Genomic DNA, 24,443 nt, shown 5'->3' with positions numbered 1-24,443 from the left:
TTCGGCACCCGCGGGGCTGATTTTCGAGATTCGGCACCCGTGGCAGTGATTTTCGAGATTCGGCACACGCGGCACTGATTTTCGAGATTTGGCCCCCGCGGGGCTGATTTTCGAGATTCGGCACCTGCGGGGCTGATTTTCGAGATTCGGCACCCGCGGCACTGATTTTCGAGATTCGGCACCCGCGGGGCTGATTTTCGAGATTCGGCACCCGCGGGGCTGATTTTCGAGATTCGGCACCCGCGGCAGTGATTTTCGAGATTCGGCACCCGCGAGGCTGATTTACGAGATTTGGCACCCACGGCAGTGATTTTCGAGATTCGGCACCCGCGGCAGTGATTTTTGAGATTCGGCACCCGCGGCGGTGATTTTCGAGATTCGGCACTCGCGGGGCTGATTTTTGAGATTTGTCACCGGCGGCGGTGATTTTCGAGATTCGGCACCCGCGGGGCTGATTTTCGAGATTCGGCACCCGCGGTACTGATTTTCGAGATTCGGCACCCGCGGTACTGATTTTCGAGATTCGGCACCCACGGCAGTGATTTTCGAGATTCGGCACCCGCGGCAGTGATTTTTGAGATTCGGCACCCGCGGCGGTGATTTTCGAGATTCGGCACTCGCGGGGCTGATTTTTGAGATTTGTCACCGGCGGCGGTGATTTTCGAGATTCGGCACCCGCGGGGCTGATTTTCGAGATTCGGCACCCGCGGTACTGATTTTCGAGATTCGGCACCCGCGGTACTGATTTTCGAGATTCGGCACCCGCGGCACTGATTTTCGAGATTCGGCACCCGCGGCACTGATTTTCGAGATTCAGCACTTGCGGTGGTGATTTTCGAGATTCGGCACCCGCGGAACTGATTTTCGACATTCGGCACCCGCGGGGCTGATTTTCGAGATTCGGCACCCGCGGGGCTGATTTTCGAGAATCGGCAGCCGCGGGGCTGATTTTCGAGATTAGGCACCCGCGGTGGTGCTTTTCGAGATTCGGCACCCGCGGAGCTGATTTTAGAGATTCGGCACCCGCGGGGCTGATTTTCGAGATTCGGCACCCGCGGTGGTGCTTTTCGAGATTCGGCACCCGCGGGGCTGATTTTAGAGATTCGGCACCCACGCGGTGCTTTTTGAGATTCGGCACTCGCAATGGTGATTTTCGAGATTCGGCACCCGCGGGACTGATTTCCGAGATTCGGCACCCGCTGGGCTGATTTTCGAGATTCGCACCCGCGGCAGTGATTTTTGAGATTTGGCACCCGCGGCACTGATTTTCGAGATTCGGCACCTGCGGGGCTGATTTTCGTGATTTGGCACCCACGGGGCTGATTTTCGAGATTTGGCACTCGCGGTGGTGATTTTCGAGACTCGGCACTCGCGGGGCTGATTTTTGAGATTCGGCACCGGCGGCGGTGATTTTCGAGATTCGGCACCCGCGGGGCTGATTTTTGAGATTCGGCAACCTCGGTACTGATTTTCGAGATTCGGCACCCGCAGGGCTGATTTTCAAGATTCGGCACCCGCGGCAGTGCTTTTCGAGATTCGGCACTTGCGGTGGTGATTTTCGAGATTCGGCACCCGCGGGGCTGATTTTCGTGATTTGGCACCCACGGGGCTGATTTTCGAGATTTGGCACTCGCGGTGGTGATTTTCGAGATTCGGCACCCGCGGCGGTGATTTTCGAGATTCGGCACTCGCGGGGCTGATTTTTGAGATTTGTCACCGGCGGCGGTGATTTTCGAGATTCGGCACTCGCGGGGCTGATTTTTGAGATTTGTCACCGGCGGCGGTGATTTTCGAGATTCGGCACCCGCGGGGCTGATTTTCGAGATTCGGCACCCGCGGTACTGATTTTCGAGATTCGGCACCCGCGGTACTGATTTTCGAGATTCGGCACCCGCGGTACTGATTTTCAAGATTCGGCACCCGCGGCAGTGCTTTTCGAGATTCGGCACTTGCTGTGGTGATTTTCGAGATTAAGCACCCGCGGCACTGATTTTCGACATTCGGCACCAGCGGGGCTGATTTTCGAGATTCGGCACGCGCGGCAGTGATTTTCGAGATTCAGCACCAGCGGGGCCTATTTTCGAGATTTGGCACCCGCGGTGGTGATTTTCAAGATTGGGCACCCGCGGGGCTGATTTTCGAGATTCGGCACCCGTGGCACTGATTTTCGAGATTCGGCACCCGCGGCACTGATTTTCGAGATTCTTCACCGGCAGGGCTGATTTTCGAGATTTGGCACCCGCGGCGGTGACTTTTTATATTCGGCACCCGCGAGCTGATTTTCGAGATTCGGCACCCGCGGCACTGATTTTCGAGATTCGGCACCCGCGGGGCTGATTTTCAAGATTCGGAACCCGCGGTCTGATTTTCGAGATTCGGCAGCCGTGGGGCTGATTTTTGAGATTCGGCACCCACGGCGGTGCTATTCGAGATTCGGCACTCGCGGTGGTGATTTTCGAGATTCGGCACCCGCGGCGGTGATTTTCGAGATTTGGCACTCGCGGGGCTGATTTTCGAGATTCGGCACCCGCGGGGCTGATTTTCGAGATTCGGCACCCGTGGCAGTGATTTTCGAGATTCGGCACACGCGGCACTGATTTTCGAGATTTGGCCCCCGCGGGGCTGATTTTCGAGATTCGGCACCTGCGGGGCTGATTTTCGAGATTCGGCACCCGCGGCACTGATTTTCGAGATTCGGCACCCGCGGGGCTGATTTTCGAGATTCGGCACCCGCGGGGCTGATTTTCGAGATTCGGCACCCGCGGCAGTGATTTTCGAGATTCGGCACCCGCGGGGCTGATTTTTGAGATTCGGCAACCTCGGTACTGATTTTCGAGATTCGGCACCCGCAGGGCTGATTTTCAAGATTCGGCACCCGCGGCAGTGCTTTTCGAGATTCGGCACTTGCGGTGGTGATTTTCGAGATTCGGCACCCGCGGGGCTGATTTTCGTGATTTGGCACCCACGGGGCTGATTTTCGAGATTTGGCACTCGCGGTGGTGATTTTCGAGATTCGGCACCCGCGGCGGTGATTTTCGAGATTCGGCACTCGCGGGGCTGATTTTTGAGATTCGGCACCCACGGGGCTGATTTTCGAGATTTGGCACTCGCGGTGGTGATTTTCGAGATTCGGCACCCGCGGCGGTGATTTTCGAGATTCGGCACCCGCAGGGCTGATTTTCAAGATTCGGCACCCGCGGCAGTGCTTTTCGAGATTCGGCACTTGCGGTGGTGATTTTCGAGATTCGGCACCCGCGGGGCTGATTTTCGTGATTTGGCACCCACGGGGCTGATTTTCGAGATTTGGCACTCGCGGTGGTGATTTTCGAGATTCGGCACCCGCGGCGGTGATTTTCGAGATTCGGCACTCGCGGGGCTGATTTTTGAGATTTGTCACCGGCGGCGGTGATTTTCGAGATTCGGCACTCGCGGGGCTGATTTTTGAGATTTGTCACCGGCGGCGGTGATTTTCGAGATTCGGCACCCGCGGGGCTGATTTTCGAGATTCGGCACCCGCGGTACTGATTTTCGAGATTCGGCACCCGCGGTACTGATTTTCGAGATTCGGCACCCGCGGTACTGATTTTCAAGATTCGGCACCCGCGGCAGTGCTTTTCGAGATTCGGCACTTGCTGTGGTGATTTTCGAGATTAAGCACCCGCGGCACTGATTTTCGACATTCGGCACCAGCGGGGCTGATTTTCGAGATTCGGCACGCGCGGCAGTGATTTTCGAGATTCAGCACCAGCGGGGCCTATTTTCGAGATTTGGCACCCGCGGTGGTGATTTTCAAGATTGGGCACCCGCGGGGCTGATTTTCGAGATTCGGCACCCGTGGCACTGATTTTCGAGATTCGGCACCCGTGGCACTGATTTTCGAGATTCTTCACCGGCAGGGCTGATTTTCGAGATTTGGCACCCGCGGCGGTGACTTTTTATATTCGGCACCCGCGAGCTGATTTTCGAGATTCGGCACCCGCGGCACTGATTTTCGAGATTCGGCACCCGCGGGGCTGATTTTCAAGATTCGGAACCCGCGGTCTGATTTTCGAGATTCGGCAGCCGTGGGGCTGATTTTTGAGATTCGGCACCCACGGCGGTGCTATTCGAGATTCGGCACTCGCGGTGGTGATTTTCGAGATTCGGCACCCGCGGCGGTGATTTTCGAGATTTGGCACTCGCGGGGCTGATTTTCGAGATTCGGCACCCGCGGGGCTGATTTTCGAGATTCGGCACCCGTGGCAGTGATTTTCGAGATTCGGCACACGCGGCACTGATTTTCGAGATTTGGCCCCCGCGGGGCTGATTTTCGAGATTCGGCACCTGCGGGGCTGATTTTCGAGATTCGGCACCCGCGGCACTGATTTTCGAGATTCGGCACCCGCGGGGCTGATTTTCGAGATTCGGCACCCGCGGGGCTGATTTTCGAGATTCGGCACCCGCGGCAGTGATTTTCGAGATTCGGCACCCGCGAGGCTGATTTACGAGATTTGGCACCCACGGCAGTGATTTTCGAGATTCGGCACCCGCGGCAGTGATTTTTGAGATTCGGCACCCGCGGCGGTGATTTTCGAGATTCGGCACTCGCGGGGCTGATTTTTGAGATTTGTCACCGGCGGCGGTGATTTTCGAGATTCGGCACCCGCGGGGCTGATTTTCGAGATTCGGCACCCGCGGTACTGATTTTCGAGATTCGGCACCCGCGGTACTGATTTTCGAGATTCGGCACCCACGGCAGTGATTTTCGAGATTCGGCACCCGCGGCAGTGATTTTTGAGATTCGGCACCCGCGGCGGTGATTTTCGAGATTCGGCACTCGCGGGGCTGATTTTTGAGATTTGTCACCGGCGGCGGTGATTTTCGAGATTCGGCACCCGCGGGGCTGATTTTCGAGATTCGGCACCCGCGGTACTGATTTTCGAGATTCGGCACCCGCGGTACTGATTTTCGAGATTCGGCACCCGCGGTACTGATTTTCAAGATTCGGCACCCGCGGCAGTGCTTTTCGAGATTCGGCACTTGCTGTGGTGATTTTCGAGATTAAGCACCCGCGGCACTGATTTTCGACATTCGGCACCAGCGGGGCTAATTTTCGAGATTCGGCACGCGCGGCAGTGATTTTCGAGATTCAGCACCAGCGGGGCCTATTTTCGAGATTTGGCACCCGCGGTGGTGATTTTCAAGATTGGGCACCCGCGGGGCTGATTTTCGAGATTCGGCACCCGCGGCACTGATTTTCGAGATTCGGCACCCGCGGCACTGATTTTCGAGATTCTTCACCGGCAGGGCTGATTTTCGAGATTTGGCACCCGCGGCGGTGACTTTTTATATTCGGCACCCGCGAGCTGATTTTCGAGATTCGGCACCCGCGGCACTGATTTTCGAGATTCGGCACCCGCGGGGCTGATTTTCAAGATTCGGAACCCGCGGTCTGATTTTCGAGATTCGGCAGCCGTGGGGCTGATTTTTGAGATTCGGCACCCACGGCGGTGCTATTCGAGATTCGGCACTCGCGGTGGTGATTTTCGAGATTCGGCACCCGTGGCAGTGATTTTCGAGATTCGGCACACGCGGCACTGATTTTCGAGATTTGGCCCCCGCGGGGCTGATTTTCGAGATTCGGCACCTGCGGGGCTGATTTTCGAGATTCGGCACCCGCGGCACTGATTTTCGAGATTCGGCAACCGCGGGGCTGATTTTCGAGATTTGGCACCCGCGGGGCTGATTTTCGAGATTCGGCACCCGCGGCAGTGATTTTCGAGATTCGGCACCCGCGAGGCTGATTTACGAGATTTGGCACCCACGGCAGTGATTTTCGAGATTCGGCACCCGCGGCAGTGATTTTTGAGATTCGGCACCCGCAGCGGTGATTTTTGAGATTCGGCACCCGCGGGGCTGATTTTCGAAGATTGGCACCCACGGTGGTGATTTTCGAGATTTGGCACCCGCGGCAGTGATTTTTGAGATTCGGCACCCGCCGGCTGATTTTCGAGATTCGGCACCCGCGGCACTGATTTTCGAGATTCGGCACCCGCGGGGCTGATTTTCGAGATTTGGCACCCACGGGGCTGATTTTCGAGATTCAGCACTCGCGGTGGTGATTTTCGAGATTCGGCACACGCGGCGGTGATTTTCGAGATTCGGCACCCGCGGGGCTGATTTTCGAGATTCGGCACCCGCGGGGCTGATTTTCGAGATTTGGCACACGCGGCAGTGATTTTCGAGATTCAGCACCCACGGAGCCTATTTTCGAGATTTGGCACCAGCGGTGGTGATTTTCAAGATTGGGCACCCGCGGGGCTAATTTTCGAGATTCGGCACCCGCAGCACTGATTTTTGAGATTCTGCACCCGCGGCACTGATTTTCAAGATTCAGCACCCACGGGGCTGATTTTCAAGATTCGGCAGCCGCGGGGCTGACTTTCGAGATTCGGCACCCGCGGTGGTGCTTTTCGAGATTCGGCGCCCGCGGGGCTGATTTTCGAGATTCGGCAGCCGCGGGGCTGACTTTCGAGATTCGGCACCCGCGGTGGTGCTTTTCGAGATTCGGCACCCGCGGGGCTGATTTTAGAGATTCGGCACCCACGCGGTGCTTTTTGAGATTCGGCACTCGCAATGGTGATTTTCGAGATTCGGCACCCGCGGGACTGATTTTCGAGATTCGGCACCTGCTGGGCTGATTTTCGAGATTCGGCACCTGCGGCAGTGATTTTCGAGATTTGGCACCCGCGGCACTGATTTTCAAGATTCGGCACCCGCGGGGCTGATTTTCGAGATTTGGCACCCGCGGGGCTGATTTTCGAGATTTGGCACCCACGGGGCTGATTTTCGAGATTCAGCACTCGCGGTGGTGATTTTCGAGATTCGGCACACGCGGCGGTGATTTTCGAGATTTGGCACCCGCGGGGCTGATTTTCGAGATTCGGCACCCGCGGGGCTGATTTTCGAGATTTGGCACACGCGGCAGTGATTTTCGAGATTCAGCACCCACGGAGCCTATTTTCGAGATTTGGCACCAGCGGTGGTGCTTTTCGAGACTCGGCACCCGCGGGGCTGATTTTAGAGATTCGGCACCCACGCGGTGCTTTTTGAGATTCGGCACTCGCAATGGTGATTTTCGAGATTCGGCACCCGCGGGACTGATTTTCGAGATTCGGCACCTGCTGGGCTGATTTTCGAGATTCGGCACCCGCGGCAGTGATTTTCGAGATTTGGCACCCGCGGCACTGATTTTCAAGATTCGGCACCCGCGGGGCTGATTTTCGAGATTTGGCACCCACGGGGCTGATTTTCGAGATTCGGCACTCGCGGTGGTGATTTTCGAGATTCGGCACCCGCTGTGGTGATTTTCGAGATTCGGCACTTGCGGTGGTGATTTTCGAGATTCAGCACTCGCGGGGCTGATTTTTGAGATTCGTCACCGGCGGCGGTGATTTTCGAGATTCGGCACCCGCGGCACTGATTTTCGAGATTCGGCACCCGCGGGGCTGATTTTCAAGATTCGGCACCCGCGGCGGTGCATTTCGAGATTCGGCACTTGCGGTGGTGATTTTCGAGATTCGGCACCCGCGGCACTGATTTTCGACATTCGGCACCCGCGGCACTGATTTTCGAGATTCAGCACCCACGGAGCCTATTTTCGAGATTTGGCACCAGCGGTGGTGCTTTTCGAGATTCGGCACCCGCGGGGCTGATTTTAGAGATTCGGCACCCACGCGGTGCTTTTTGAGATTCTGCACTCGCAATGGTGATTTTCGAGATTCGGCACCCGCGGGACTGATTTTCGAGATTCGGCACCTGCTGGGCTGATTTTCGAGATTCGGCACCCGCGGCAGTGATTTTCGAGATTTGGCACCCGCGGCACTGATTTTCAAGATTCGGCACCCGCGGGGCTGATTTTCGAGATTTGGCACCCACGGGGCTGATTTTCGAGATTCGGCACTCGCGGTGGTGATTTTCGAGATTCGGCACCCGCTGTGGTGATTTTCGAGATTCGGCACTTGCGGTGGTGATTTTCGAGATTCGGCACTCGCGGGGCTGATTTTTGAGATTCGTCACCGGCGGCGGTGATTTTCGAGATTCGGCACCCGCGGCACTGATTTTCGAGATTCGGCACCCGCGGGGCTGATTTTCAAGATTCGGCACCCGCGGCGGTGCATTTCGAGATTCGGCACTTGCGGTGGTGATTTTCGAGATTCGGCACCCGCGGCACTGATTTTCGACATTCGGCACCCACGGCACTGATTTTCGAGATTCGGCACCCGCGGGGCTGATTTTCGAGATTCGGCACGCGCGGCAGTGATTTTTGAGATTCAGCACCCGCGGGGCCTATTTTCGAGATTGGGCACCCGCGGCACTGATTTTCAAGATTCGGCACCCGCGGCACTGATTTTCGAGATTCGGCACTTGCGGTGGTGATTTTCGAGATTCGGCACCCGCGGCACTGATTTTCGACATTCGGCACCCGCGGCACTGATTTTCGAGATTCGGCACCCGCGGGGCTGATTTTCGAGATTCGGCACCCGCGGGGCTGATTTTCGAGATTCGGCAGCTGCGGGGCTGATTTTCGAGATTCGGCACCCGCGTTGGTGCTTTTCGAGATTCGGCACCCGCGGGGCTGATTTTCGAGATTCAGCACCCGCGGCACTGATTTTCGAGATTCGGCACCCGCGGGGCTGATTTTCGTGATTTGGCACCCACGGGGCTGATTTTCGAGATTCGGCACTCGCGGTGGTGATTTTCAAGATTCAGCACCCACGGGGCTGATTTTCGAGATTCGGCACCCGCGGTGGTGCTTTTCGAGATTCGGCACCCGCGGGGCTGATTTTCGAGATTCGGCACCCGCGGGGCTGATTTTTGAGATTTGGCAGCCGCGGGGCTGATTTTCGAGATTCGGCACCCGCAGGGCTGATTTTCAAGATTCGGCACCCGCGGCAGTGCTTTTCGAGATTCGGCACTTGCGGTGGTGATTTTCGAGATTCGGCACCCGCGGCACTGATTTTCGACATTCGGCACCCGCGGCACTGATTTTCGAGATTCGGCACGCGCGGCAGTGATTTTCGAGATTCAGCACCAGCGGGGCCTATTTTCGAGATTTGGCACCCGCGGTGGTGATTTTCAAGATTGGACACCCGCGGGGCTGATTTTCGAGATTCGGCACCCGCGGCACTGATTTTCGAGATTCAGCACCCGCGGCACTGATTTTCGAGATTCTTCACCCGCGGGGCTGATTTTCGAGATTTGGCACCCGCGGCGGTGATTTTTTATATTCGGCACCCGCGGCACTGATTTTTGAGATTCGGCACCCGCGGGGCTGATTTTCGTGATTTGGCACCCACGGGGCTGATTTTCGAGATTTGGCACTCGCGGTGGTGATTTTCGAGATTCGGCACCCGCGGCGGTGATTTTCGAGATTCGGCACTCGCGGGGCTGATTTTTGAGATTTGTCACCGGCGGCGGTGATTTTCGAGATTCGGCACCCGCGGGGCTGATTTTCGAGATTCGGCACCCGCGGTACTGATTTTCGAGATTCGGCACCCGCGGTACTGATTTTCGAGATTCGGCACCCGCGGTACTGATTTTCAAGATTCGGCACCCGCGGCAGTGCTTTTCGAGATTCGGCACTTGCTGTGGTGATTTTCGAGATTAAGCACCCGCGGCACTGATTTTCGACATTCGGCACCAGCGGGGCTGATTTTCGAGATTCGGCACGCGCGGCAGTGATTTTCGAGATTCAGCACCAGCGGGGCCTATTTTCGAGATTTGGCACCCGCGGTGGTGATTTTCAAGTTTGGGCACCCGCGGGGCTGATTTTCGAGATTCGGCACCCGCGGCACTGATTTTCTAGATTCGGCACCCGCGGTACTGATTTTTGAGATTCTTCACCGGCAGGGCTGATTTTCGAGATTTGGCACCCGCGGCGGTGACTTTTTATATTCGGCACCCGCGAGCTGATTTTCGAGATTCGGCACCCGCGGCACTGATTTTCGAGATTCGGCACCCGCGGGGCTGATTTTCAAGATTCGGAACCCGCGGTCTGATTTTCGAGATTCGGCAGCCGTGGGGCTGATTTTTGAGATTCGGCACCCACGGCGGTGCTATTCGAGATTCGGCACTCGCGGTGGTGATTTTCGAGATTCGGCACCCGCGGCAGTGCTTTTCGAGATTTGGCACTTGCTGTGGTGATTTTCGAGATTAAGCACCCGCGGCACTGATTTTCGACATTCGGCACCAGCGAGGCTGATTTTCGAGATTCGGCACCCGCGGCAGTGCTTTTCGAGATTCGGCACTTGCTGTGGTGATTTTCGAGATTAAGCACCCGCGGCACTGATTTTCGACATTCGGCACCAGCGGGGCTGATTTTCGAGATTCGGCACGCGCGGCAGTGATTTTCGACATTCGGCACCAGCGGGGCTGATTTTCGAGATTCGGCACGCGCGGCAGTGATTTTCGAGATTCAGCACCAGCGGGGCCTATTTTCGAGATTTGGCACCCGCGGTGGTGATTTTCAAGATTGGGCACCCGCGGGGCTGATTTTCGAGATTCGGCACCCGCGGCACTAATTTTCGAGATTCGGCACCCGCGGCACTGATTTTTGAGATTCTTCACCGGCAGGGCTGATTTTCGAGATTTGGCACCAGCGGCGGTGACTTTTTATATTCGGCACCCGAGAGCTGATTTTCGAGATTCGGCACCCGCGGCACTGATTTTCGAGATTCGGCACCCGCGGGGCTGATTTTCAAGATTCGGAACCCGCGGTCTGATTTTCGAGATTCGGCAGCCGTGGGGCTGATTTTTGAGATTCGGCACCCACGGCGGTGCTATTCGAGATTCGGCACTCGCGGTGGTGATTTTCGAGATTCGGCACCCGCGGCGGTGATTTTCGAGATTTGGCACTCGCGGGGCTGATTTTCGAGATTCGGCACCCGCGGGGCTGATTTTCGAGATTCGGCACCCGTGGCAGTGATTTTCGAGATTCGGCACACGCGGCACTGATTTTCGAGATTTGGCCCCCGCGGGGCTGATTTTCGAGATTCGGCACCTGCGGGGCTGATTTTCGAGATTCGGCACCCGCGGCACTGATTTTCGAGATTCGGCACCCGCGGGGCTGATTTTCGAGATTCGGCACCCGCGGGGCTGATTTTCGAGATTCGGCACCCGCGGCAGTGATTTTCGAGATTCGGCACCCGCGAGGCTGATTTACGAGATTTGGCACCCACGGCAGTGATTTTCGAGATTCGGCACCCGCGGCAGTGATTTTTGAGATTCGGCACCCGCGGCGGTGATTTTCGAGATTCGGCACTCGCGGGGCTGATTTTTGAGATTTGTCACCGGCGGCGGTGATTTTCGAGATTCGGCACCCGCGGGGCTGATTTTCGAGATTCGGCACCCGCGGTACTGATTTTCGAGATTCGGCACCCGCGGTACTGATTTTCGAGATTCGGCTCCCGCGGTACTGATTTTCAAGATTCGGCACCCGCGGCAGTGCTTTTCGAGATTCGGCACTTGCTGTGGTGATTTTCGAGATTAAGCACCCGCGGCACTGATTTTCGACATTCGGCACCAGCGGGGCTAATTTTCGAGATTCGGCACGCGCGGCAGTGATTTTCGAGATTCAGCACCAGCGGGGCCTATTTTCGAGATTTGGCACCCGCGGTGGTGATTTTCAAGATTGGGCACCCGCGGGGCTGATTTTCGAGATTCGGCACCCGCGGCACTGATTTTCGAGATTCGGCACCCGCGGCACTGATTTTCGAGATTCTTCACCGGCAGGGCTGATTTTCGAGATTTGGCACCCGCGGCGGTGACTTTTTATATTCGGCACCCGCGAGCTGATTTTCGAGATTCGGCACCCGCGGCACTGATTTTCGAGATTCGGCACCCGCGGGGCTGATTTTCAAGATTCGGAACCCGCGGTCTGATTTTCGAGATTCGGCAGCCGTGGGGCTGATTTTTGAGATTTGGCAACCGCGGGGCTGATTTTCGAGATTCGGCACTCGCGGTGGTGATTTTCGAGATTCGGCACCCGCGGCGGTGATTTTCGAGATTTGGCACTCGCGGGGCTGATTTTCGAGATTCGGCACCCGCGGGGCTGATTTTCGAGATTCGGCACCCGTGGCAGTGATTTTCGAGATTCGGCACACGCGGCACCGATTTTCGAGATTTGGCCCCCGCGGGGCTGATTTTCGAGATTCGGCACCTGCGGGGCTGATTTTCGAGATTCGGCACCCGCGGCACTGATTTTCGAGATTCGGCACTCGCGGTGGTGATTTTCGAGATTCGGCACCCGCGGCGGTGATTTTCGAGATTTGGCACTCGCGGGGCTGATTTTCGAGATTCGGCACCCGCGGGGCTGATTTTCGAGATTCGGCACCCGTGGCAGTGATTTTCGAGATTCGGCACACGCGGCAGTGATTTTCGAGATTCGGCACCCGCGAGGCTGATTTACGAGATTTGGCACCCACGGCAGTGATTTTCGAGATTCGGCACCCGCGGCAGTGATTTTTGAGATTCGGCACCCGCAGCGGTGATTTTTGAGATTCGGCACCCGCGGGGCTGATTTTCGAAGATTGGCACCCACGGTGGTGATTTTCGAGATTTGGCACCCGCGGCAGTGATTTTTGAGATTCGGCACCCGCCGGCTGATTTTCGAGATTCGGCACCCGCGGCACTGATTTTCGAGATTCGGCACCCGCGGGGCTGATTTTCGAGATTTGGCACCCACGGGGCTGATTTTCGAGATTCAGCACTCGCGGTGGTGATTTTCGAGATTCGGCACACGCGGCGGTGATTTTCGAGATTCGGCACCCGCGGGGCTGATTTTCGAGATTCGGCACCCGCGGGGCTGATTTTCGAGATTTGGCACACGCGGCAGTGATTTTCGAGATTCAGCACCCACGGAGCCTATTTTCGAGATTTGGCACCAGCGGTGGTGATTTTCAAGATTGGGCACCCGCGGGGCTAATTTTCGAGATTCGGCACCCGCAGCACTGATTTTTGAGATTCTGCACCCGCAGCACTGATTTTCAAGATTCAGCACCCACGGGGCTGATTTTCAAGATTCGGCACCCGCGGGGCTGATTGTCGAGATTCGGCACCCGCGGGGCTGATTTTCGAGATTCGGCAGCCGCGGGGCTGATTTTCGAGATTTGGCACCCGCGGTGGTGCTTTTCGAGATTCGGCGCCCGCGGGGCTGATTTTCGAGATTCGGCAGCCGCAGGGCTGACTTTCGAGATTCGGCACCCGCGGTGGTGCTTTTCGAGATTTGGCACCCGCGGCACTGATTTTCAAGATTCGGCACCCGCGGGGCTGATTTTCGAGATTTGGCACCCGCGGGGCTGATTTTCTAGATTTGGCACCCACGGGGCTGATTTTCGAGATTCAGCACTCGCGGTGGTGATTTTCGAGATTCGGCACACGCGGCGGTGATTTTCGAGATTCGGCACCCGCGGGGCTGATTTTCGAGATTCGGCACCCGCGGGGCTGATTTTCGAGATTTGGCACACGCGGCAGTGATTTTCGAGATTCAGCACCCACGGAGCCTATTTTCGAGATTTGGCACCAGCGGTGGTGCTTTTCGAGATTCGGCACCCGCGGGGCTGATTTTAGAGATTCGGCACCCACGCGGTGCTTTTTGAGATTCGGCACTCGCAATGGTGATTTTCGAGATTCGGCACCCGCGGGACTGATTTTCGAGATTCGGCACCTGCTGGGCTGATTTTCGAGATTCGGCACCCGCGGCAGTGATTTTCGAGATTTGGCACCCGCGGGGCTGATTTTCGAGATTTGGCACCCACGGGGCTGATTTTCGAGATTCGGCACTCGCGGTGGTGATTTTCGAGATTCGGCACCCGCTGTGGTGATTTTCGAGATTCGGCACTTGCGGTGGTGATTTTCGAGATTCGGCACTCGCGGGGCTGATTTTTGAGATTCGTCACCGGCGGCGGTGATTTTCGAGATTCGGCACCCGCGGCACTGATTTTCGAGATTCGGCACCCGCGGGGCTGATTTTCAAGATTCGGCACCCGCGGCGGTGCATTTCGAGATTCGGCACTTGCGGTGGTGATTTTCGAGATTCGGCACCCGCGGCACTGATTTTCGACATTCGGCACCCGCGGCACTGATTTTCGAGATTCAGCACCCACGGAGCCTATTTTCGAGATTTGGCACCAGCGGTGGTGCTTTTCGAGATTCGGCACCCGCGGGGCTGATTTTAGAGATTCGGCACCCACGCGGTGCTTTTTGAGATTCGGCACTCGCAATGGTGATTTTCGAGATTCGGCACCCGCGGGACTGATTTTCGAGATTCGGCACCTGCTGGGCTGATTTTCGAGATTCGGCACCCGCGGCAGTGATTTTCGAGATTTGGCACCCGCGGCACTGATTTTCAAGATTCGGCACCCGCGGGGCTGATTTTCGAGATTTGGCACCCACGGGGCTGATTTTCGAGATTCGGCACTCGCGGTGGTGATTTTCGAGATTCGGCACCCGCTGTGGTGATTTTCGAGATTCGGCACTTGCGGTGGTGATTTTCGAGATTCGGCACTCGCGGGGCTGATTTTTGAGATTCGTCACCGGCGGCGGTGATTTTCGAGATTCGGCACCCGCGGCACTGATTTTCGAGATTCGGCACCCGCGGGGCTGATTTTCAAGATTAGGCACCCGCGGCGGTGCATTTCGAGATTCGGCACTTGCGGTGGTGATTTTCGAGATTCGGCACCCGCGGCACTGATTTTCGACATTCGGCACCCGCGGCACTGATTTTCGAGATTCGGCACCCGCGGGGCTGATTTTCGAGATTCGGCACGCGCGGCAGTGATTTTTGAGATTCAGCACCCGCGGGGCCTATTTTCGAGATTGGGCACCCGCGGCACTGATTTTCAAGATTTGGCACCCGCGGCACTGATTTTCGAGATTCGGCACTTGCGGTGGTGATTTTCGAGATTCGGCACCCGCGGCACTGATTTTCGACATTCGGCACCCGCGGCACTGATTTTCGAGATTCGGCACCCGCGGGGCTGATTTTCGAGATTCGGCACCCGCGGGGCTGATTTTCGAGATTCGGCAGCTGCGGGGCTGATTTTCGAGATTCGGCACCCGCGGTGGTGCTTTTCGAGATTCGGCACCCGCGGGGCTGATTTTCAAGATTCGGCACCCGCGGCACTGATTTTCGAGATTCGGCACCCGCGGGGCTGATTTTCGTGATTTGGCACCCACGGGGCTGATTTTCGAGATTCGGCACTCGCGGTGGTGATTTTCAAGATTCAGCACCCACGGGGCTGATTTTCGAGATTCGGCACCCGCGGTGGTGCTTTTCGAGATTCGGCACCCGCGGGGCTGATTTTCGAGATTCGGCACCCGCGGGGCTGATTTTTGAGATTTGGCAGCCGCGGGGCTGATTTTCGAGATTCGGCACTCGCGGTGGTGCTTTTCGAGATTCGGCACCCGCGGGGCTGATTTTAGAGATTCGGCACCCGCGGCACTGATTTTCGACATTCGGCACCCGCGGCACTGATTTTCGAGATCCGGCACCCGCGGGGCTGATTTTCGAGATTCAGCACGCGTGGCAGTGATTTTCGAGATTCAGCACCCGCTGGGCCTATTTTCGAGATTTGGCACACGAGGTGGTGATTTTCAAGATTGGTCACCCGCGGCGCTGATTTTCGAGATTCGGCACTCGCGGGGCTGATTTTTGAGATTCGTCACCGGCGGCGGTGATTTTCGAGATTCGGCACCCGCGGCACTGATTTTCGAGATTCGGCACCCGCGGGGCTGATTTTCAAGATTCGGCACCCGCGGCGGTGCATTTCGAGATTCGGCACATGCGGTGGTGATTTTCGAGATTCGGCACCCGCGGCACTGATTTTCGACATTCGGCACCCGCGGCACTGATTTTCGAGATTCGACACCCGCGGGGCTGATTTATGAGATTCGGCACGCGCGGCAGTGATTTTTGAGATTCAGCACCCGCGGGGCCTATTTTCAAGATTGGGCACCCGCGGGGCTGATTTTCGAGATTGGGCACCCGCGGCACTGATTTTCAAGATTCGGCACCCGCGGCACTGATTTTCGAGATTCGGCACTTGCGGTGGTGATTTTCGAGATTCGGCACCCGCGGCACTGATTTTCGACATTCGGCACCCGCGGCACTGATTTTCGAGATTCGGCACCCGCGGGGCTGATTTTCGAGATTCGGCACCCGCGGGGCTGATTTTCGAGATTCGGCAGCTGCGGGGCTGGTTTTCGAGATTCGGCACCCGCGGGGCTGATTTTCGAGATTCGGCACCCGCGGGGCTGATTTTCGAGATTTGGCAGCCGCGGGGCTGATTTTCGAGATTCGGCACTCGCGGTGGTGCTTTTCGAGATTCGGCACCCGCGGGGCTGATTTTAGAGATTCGGCACCCACGCGGTGCTTTTTGAGATTCGGCACTCGCAATGGTGATTTTCGAGATTCGGCACCCGCGGGACTGATTTTCGAGATTTGGCACCCGCTGGGCTGATTTTCGAGATTCGGCACCCGCGGCAGTGATTTTCGAGATTTGGCACCCGCGGCACTGATTTTCGAGATTCGGCACCCGCGGGGCTGATTTTCGTGATTTGGCACCCACGGGGCTGATTTTCGAGATTCGGCACTCGCGGTGGTGATTTTCAAGATTCAGCACCCACGGGGCTGATTTTCGAGATTCGGCACCAGCGGTGGTGCTTTTCGAGATTCGGCACCCGCGGGGCTGATTTTCGAGATTCGGCACCCGCGGGGCTGATTTTCGAGATTTGGCAGCCACGGGGCTGATTTTCGAGATTCGGCACTTGCAGTGGTGCTTTTCGAGATTCGGCACCCGCGGGGCTGATTTTAGAGATTCGGCACCCGCGGCACTGATTTTCGACATTCGGCACCCGCGGCACTGATTTTCGAGATTCGGCACCCGCGGGGCTGATTTTCGAGATTCAGCATGCGCGGCAGTGATTTTCGAGATTCAGCACCCGCTGGGCCTATTTTCGAGATTTGGCACACGAGGTGGTGATTTTCAAGATTGGTCACCCGCGGGGCTGATTTTCGAGATTCGGCACCCGCGGCAGTGATTTTCGAGATTCGGCACCCGCGGCACTGTTTTTCGAGATTCAGCACTTGCGGTGGTGATTTTCGAGATTCGGCACCCGCGGCACTGATTTTTGACATTCGGCACCTGCGGCACTGATTTTCGAGATTCGGCAACCGCGGGGCTGACTTTCGAGATTCGGCACCCGCGGGGCTGATTTTCGAGATTCGGCACCCGCTGGCTTGATTTTCGAGATTCGGCACCCGCGGCAGTGATTTTCGAGATTTGGCACCCGCGGGGCTGATTTTCGAGATTCGGCACCCGCGGGGCTGATTTTCGTGATTAGGCACCCACGGGGCTGATTTTCGAGATTCGGCACTCGCGGTGGTGATTTTCAAGATTCAGCACCCACGGGGCTGATTTTCGAGATTCGGCACCCGCGGGGCTGATTTTCGAGATTCGGCACCCGCGGGGCTGGTTTTCGAGATTCGGCAGCCGCGGGGCTGATTTTCGAGATTCGGCACCCACGGTGGTGCTTTTCGAGATTCGGCACCCGCGGGGCTGATTTTAGAGATTCGGCACCCACGCGGTGCTTTTTGAGATTCGGCACTCGCAATGGTGATTTTCGAGATTCGGCACCCGCGGGACTGATTTTCGAGATTCGGCAACCGCTGGGCTGATTTTCGAGATTCGGCACCCGCGGCAGTGATTTTTGAGATTTGGCACCTGCGGCACTGATTTTCGAGATTCGGCACCCGCGGGGCTGATTTTCGAGATTTGGCACCCACGGGGCTGATTTTCGAGATTCGGCACCCGCGGCGGTGATTTTCGAGATTCGGCACTCGCGGGGCTGATTTTTGAGATTCGTCACCGGCGGCGGTGATTTTCGAGATTCGGCACCCGCGGGGCTGATTTTCGAGATTCGGCAGCCGCGGGGCTGATTTTCGAGATTCGGCACCCGCGGTGGTGCTTTTCGAGATTCGGCACCCGCGGGGCTGATTTTAGAGATTCGGCACCCACGCGGTGCTTTTTGAGATTCGGCACTCGCAATGGTGATTTTCGAGATTCGGCACCCGCGGGACTGATTTTCGAGATTCGGCAACCGCTGGGCTGATTTTCGAGATTCGGCACCCGCGGCAGTGATTTTTGAGATTTGGCACCTGCGGCACTGATTTTCGAGATTCGGCACCCGCGGGGCTGATTTTCGAGATTTGGCACCCACGGGGCTGATTTTCGAGATTCGGCACCCGCGGCGGTGATTTTCGAGATTCGGCACTCGCGGGGCTGATTTTTGAGATTCGTCACCGGCGGCGGTGATTTTCGAGATTCGGCACCCGCGGGGCTGATTTTCGAGATTCGGCACCCGCGGGGCTGATTTTCAAGATTCGGCACCCGCGGCGGTGCTTTTCAAGATTCGGCACTTGCGGTGGTGATTTTCGAGATTCGGCACTCGCGGGGCTGATTTTTGAGATTCGTCACCGGCGGCGGTGATTTTCGAGATTCGGCACCCGCGGCACTGATTTTCGAGATTCGGCACCCTCGGGGCTGATTTTCAAGATTCGGCACCCGCGGCGGTGCTTTTCGAGATTCGGCACTTGTGGTGGTGATTTTCGAGATTCGGCACCCGCGGCACTGATTTTCGACATTCGGCACCCGCGGCACTGATTTTCGAGATTCGGCACCCGCGGGGCTGATTTTCGAGATTCGGCACCCGCGGGGCTGGTTTTCGAGATTCGGCAGCCGCGGGGCTGGTTTTCGAGATTCGGCAGCCGCGGGGCTGATTTTCGAGATTCGGCACCCGCGGTGGTGCTTTTCGAGATTCGGCACCCGCGGGGCTGATTTTCGAGATTCGGCACCCGCGGGGCTGATTTTCGAGATTCGGCAGCCGCGGGGCTGATTTTCGAGATTCGGCACCCGCGGTGGTGCTTTTCGAGATTCGGCACCCGCGGGGCTGATTTTAGAGATTCGGCACCCACGCGGTGCTTTTTGAGATTCGGCACTCGCAATGGTGATTTTCGAGATTCGGCACCCGCGGGACTGATTTTCGAGATTCGGCACCCGCGGAGCTGATTTTCGAGATTCAGCAGCCGCGGGGCTGATTTTCGAGATTCGGCACCCGCGGGGCTGATTTTCGAGATTCGGCGATTCGGCAGCCGCGGGGCTGATTTTCGAGATTCGGCACCCGCGGTGGTGCTTTTCGAGATTCGGCACCCGCGGGGCTGATTTTCGAGATTCGGCACCCGCGGGGCTGATTTTCGAGATTCGGCAGCCGCGGGGCTGATTTTCGAGATTCGGCACCCGCGGTGGTGCTTTTCGAGATTCGGCACCCGCGGGGCTGATTTTAGAGATTCGGCACCCACGCGGTGCTTTTTGAGATTCGGCACTCGCAATGGTGATTTTCGAGATTCGGCACCCGCGGGACTGATTTTGGAGATTCGGCACCCGCGGAGCTGATTTTCGAGATTCGGCACCCGCGGGGCTGATTTTCGAGATTCGGCGATTCGGCAGCCACGGGGCTGATTTTCGAGATTCGGCACCCGCGGTGGTGCTTTTCGAGATTCGGCACCCGCGGGGCTGATTTTCGAGATTCGGCACCCGCGGGGCTGATTTTCGAGATTCGGCAGCCGCGGGGCTGATTTTCGAGATTCGGCACCCGCGGTGGTGCTTTTCGAGATTCGGCACCCGCGGGGCTGATTTTAGAGATTCGGCACCCACGCGGTGCTTTTTGAGATTCGGCACTCGCAATGGTGATTTTCGAGATTCGGCACCCGCGGGACTGATTTTCGAGATTCGGCACCCGCGGAGCTGATTTTCGAGATTCAGCAGCCGCGGGGCTGATTTTCGAGATTCGGCACCCGCGGCGGTGATTTTCGAGATTCGGCACTCGCGGGGCTGATTTTTGAGATTCGTCACCGGCGGCGGTGATTTTCGAGATTCGGCACCCGCGGGGCTGATTTTCGAGATTCGGCAGCCGCGGGGCTGATTTTCGAGATTCGGCACCCGCGGTGGTGCTTTTCGAGATTCGGCACCCGCGGGGCTGATTTTAGAGATTCGGCACCCACGCGGTGCTTTTTGAGATTCGGCACTCGCAATGGTGATTTTCGAGATTCGGCACCCGCGGGACTGATTTTCGAGATTCGGCAACCGCTGGGCTGATTTTCGAGATTCGGCACCCGCGGCAGTGATTTTTGAGATTTGGCACCTGCGGCACTGATTTTCGAGATTCGGCACCCGCGGGGCTGATTTTCGAGATTTGGCACCCACGGGGCTGATTTTCGAGATTCGGCACCCGCGGCGGTGATTTTCGAGATTCGGCACTCGCGGGGCTGATTTTTGAGATTCGTCACCGGCGGCGGTGATTTTCGAGATTCGGCACCCGCGGGGCTGATTTTCGAGATTCGGCACCCGCGGGGCTGATTTTCAAGATTCGGCACCCGCGGCGGTGCTTTTCAAGATTCGGCACTTGCGGTGGTGATTTTCGAGATTCGGCACTCGCGGAGCTGATTTTTGAGATTCGTCACCGGCGGCGGTGATTTTCGAGATTCGGCACCCGCGGCACTGATTTTCGAGATTCGGCACCCTCGGGGCTGATTTTCAAGATTCGGCACCCGCGGCGGTGCTTTTCGAGATTCGGCACTTGTGGTGGTGATTTTCGAGATTCGGCACCCGCGGCACTGATTTTCGACATTCGGCACCCGCGGCACTGATTTTCGAGATTCGGCACCCGCGGGGCTGATTTTCGAGATTCGGCACCCGCGGGGCTGGTTTTCGAGATTCGGCAGCCGCGGGGCTGATTTTCGAGATTCGGCACCCGCGGTGGTGCTTTTCGAGATTCGGCACCCGCGGGGCTGATTTTCGAGATTCGGCACCCGCGGGGCTGATTTTCGAGATTCGGCAGCCGCGGGGCTGATTTTCGAGATTCGGCACCCGCGGTGGTGCTTTTCGAGATTCGGCACCCGCGGGGCTGATTTTAGAGATTCGGCACCCACGCGGTGCTTTTTGAGATTCGGCACTCGCAATGGTGATTTTCGAGATTCGGCACCCGCGGGACTGATTTTCGAGATTCGGCACCCGCGGAGCTGATTTTCGAGATTCAGCAGCCGCGGGGCTGATTTTCGAGATTCGGCACCCGCGGGGCTGATTTTCGAGATTCGGCGATTCGGCAGCCGCGGGGCTGATTTTCGAGATTCGGCACCCGCGGTGGTGCTTTTCGAGATTCGGCACCCGCGGGGCTGATTTTCGAGATTCGGCACCCGCGGGGCTGATTTTCGAGATTCGGCAGCCGCGGGGCTGATTTTCGAGATTCGGCACCCGCGGTGGTGCTTTTCGAGATTCGGCACCCGCGGGGCTGATTTTAGAGATTCGGCACCCACGCGGTGCTTTTTGAGATTCGGCACTCGCAATGGTGATTTTCGAGATTCGGCACCCGCGGGACTGATTTTCGAGATTCGGCACCCGCTGGGCTGATTTTCGAGATTCAGCACCCGCGGCAGTGATTTTCGAGATTTGGCACCTGCGGCACTGATTTTCGAGATTCGGCACCCGCGGGGCTGATTTTCGAGATTTGGCACCCACGGGGCTGATTTTCGAGATTCGGCACCCGCGGGGCTGATTTTCGAGATTCGGCAGCCGCGGGGCTGATTTTCGAGATTCGGCACCCGCGGTGGTGCTTTTCGAGATTCGGCACCCGCGGGGCTGATTTTAGAGATTCGGCACCCACATGGTGCTTTTTGAGATTCGGCACTCGCAATGGTGATTTTCGAGATTCGGCACCCGCGGGACTGATTTTCGAGATTCGGCACCCGCGGGGCTGATTTTCGAGATTCGGCAGCCGCGGGGCTGATTTTCGAGATTCGGCACCCGCGGGGCTGATTTTCGAGATTCGGTACCCGCGGGGCTGATTTTCGAGATTCGGCACCCGCGGGGCTGGTTTTCGAGATTCGGCAGCCGCGGGGCTGATTTTCGAGATTCGGCACCCGCGGTGGTGCTTTTCGAGATTCGGCACCCGCGGGGCTGATTTTCGAGATTCGGCACCCGCGGGGCTGATTTTCGAGATTCGGCAGCCGCGGGGCTGATTTTCGAGATTCGGCACCCGCGGTGGTGCTTTTCGAGATTCGGCACCCGCGGGGCTGATTTTAGAGATTCGGCACCCACGCGGTGCTTTTTGAGATTCGGCACTCGCAATGGTGATTTTCGAGATTCGGCACCCGCGGGACTGATTTTCGAGATTCGGCACCCGCTGGGCTGATTTTCGAGATTCAGCACACGCGGCAGTGATCTTCGAGATTTGGCACCTGCGGCACTGATTTTCGAGATTCGGCACCCGCGGGGCTGATTTTCGAGATTTGGCACCCACGGGGCTGATTTTCGAGATTCGGCACCCGCGGCGGTGATTTTCGAGATTCGGCACTCGCGGGGCTGATTTTTGAGATTCGTCACCGGCGGCGGTGATTTTCGAGATTCGGCACCCGCGGGGCTGATTTTCGAGATTCGGCACCCGCGGGGCTGATTTTCAAGATTCGGCACCCGCGGCGGTGCTTTTCAAGATTCGGCACTTGCGGTGGTGATTTTCGAGATTCGGCACCCGCGGCAGTGATCTTCGAGATTTGGCACCTGCGGCACTGATTTTCGAGATTCGGCACCCGCGGGGCTGATTTTCGAGATTTGGCACCCACGGGGCTGATTTTCGAGATTCGGCACCCGCGGCGGTGATTTTCGAGATTCGGCACTCGCGGGGCTGATTTTTGAGATTCGTCACCGGCGGCGGTGATTTTCGAGATTCGGCACCCGCGGGGCTGATTTTCGAGATTCGGCACCCGCGGGGCTGATTTTCAAGATTCGGCACCCGCGGCGGTGCTTTTCAAGATTCGGCACTTGCGGTGGTGATTTTCGAGATTCGGCACTCGCGGAGCTGATTTTTGAGATTCGTCACCGGCGGCGGTGATTTTCGAGATTCGGCACCCGCGGCACTGATTTTCGAGATTCGGCACCCTCGGGGCTGATTTTCAAGATTCGGCACCCGCGGCGGTGCTTTTCGAGATTCGGCACTTGTGGTGGTGATTTTCGAGATTCGGCACCCGCGGCACTGATTTTCGACATTCGGCACCCGCGGCACTGATTTTCGAGATTCGGCACCCGCGGGGCTGATTTTCGAGATTCGGCACCCGCGGGGCTGGTTTTCGAGATTCGGCAGCCGCGGGGCTGATTTTCGAGATTCGGCACCCGCGGTGGTGCTTTTCGAGATTCGGCACCCGCGGGGCTGATTTTCGAGATTCGGCACCCGCGGGGCTGATTTTCGAGATTCGGCAGCCGCGGGGCTGATTTTCGAGATTCGGCACCCGCGGTGGTGCTTTTCGAGATTCGGCACCCGCGGGGCTGATTTTAGAGATTCGGCACCCACGCGGTGCTTTTTGAGATTCGGCACTCGCAATGGTGATTTTCGAGATTCGGCACCCGCGGGACTGATTTTCGAGATTCGGCACCCGCGGAGCTGATTTTCGAGATTCAGCAGCCGCGGGGCTGATTTTCGAGATTCGGCACCCGCGGGGCTGATTTTCGAGATTCGGCGATTCGGCAGCCGCGGGGCTGATTTTCGAGATTCGGCACCCGCGGTGGTGCTTTTCGAGATTCGGCACCCGCGGGGCTGATTTTCGAGATTCGGCACCCGCGGGGCTGATTTTCGAGATTCGGCAGCCGCGGGGCTGATTTTCGAGATTCGGCACCCGCGGTGGTGCTTTTCGAGATTCGGCACCCGCGGGGCTGATTTTAGAGATTCGGCACCCACGCGGTGCTTTTTGAGATTCGGCACTCGCAATGGTGATTTTCGAGATTCGGCACCCGCGGGACTGATTTTCGAGATTCGGCACCCGCTGGGCTGATTTTCGAGATTCAGCACCCGCGGCAGTGATTTTCGAGATTTGGCACCTGCGGCACTGATTTTCGAGATTCGGCACCCGCGGGGCTGATTTTCGAGATTTGGCACCCACGGGGCTGATTTTCGAGATTCGGCACCCGCGGGGCTGATTTTCGAGATTCGGCAGCCGCGGGGCTGATTTTCGAGATTCGGCACCCGCGGTGGTGCTTTTCGAGATTCGGCACCCGCGGGGCTGATTTTAGAGATTCGGCACCCACATGGTGCTTTTTGAGATTCGGCACTCGCAATGGTGATTTTCGAGATTCGGCACCCGCGGGACTGATTTTCGAGATTCGGCACCCGCGGGGCTGATTTTCGAGATTCGGCAGCCGCGGGGCTGATTTTCGAGATTCGGCACCCGCGGGGCTGATTTTCGAGATTCGGTACCCGCGGGGCTGATTTTCGAGATTCGGCACCCGCGGGGCTGGTTTTCGAGATTCGGCAGCCGCGGGGCTGATTTTCGAGATTCGGCACCCGCGGTGGTGCTTTTCGAG

This window comes from Ranitomeya imitator, chromosome 10 (assembly GCF_032444005.1).
Source record: "Ranitomeya imitator isolate aRanImi1 chromosome 10, aRanImi1.pri, whole genome shotgun sequence".
Lineage (NCBI taxonomy): Eukaryota > Metazoa > Chordata > Amphibia > Anura > Dendrobatidae > Ranitomeya > Ranitomeya imitator.
Note: the sequence above shows the minus strand (reverse complement) of the source record.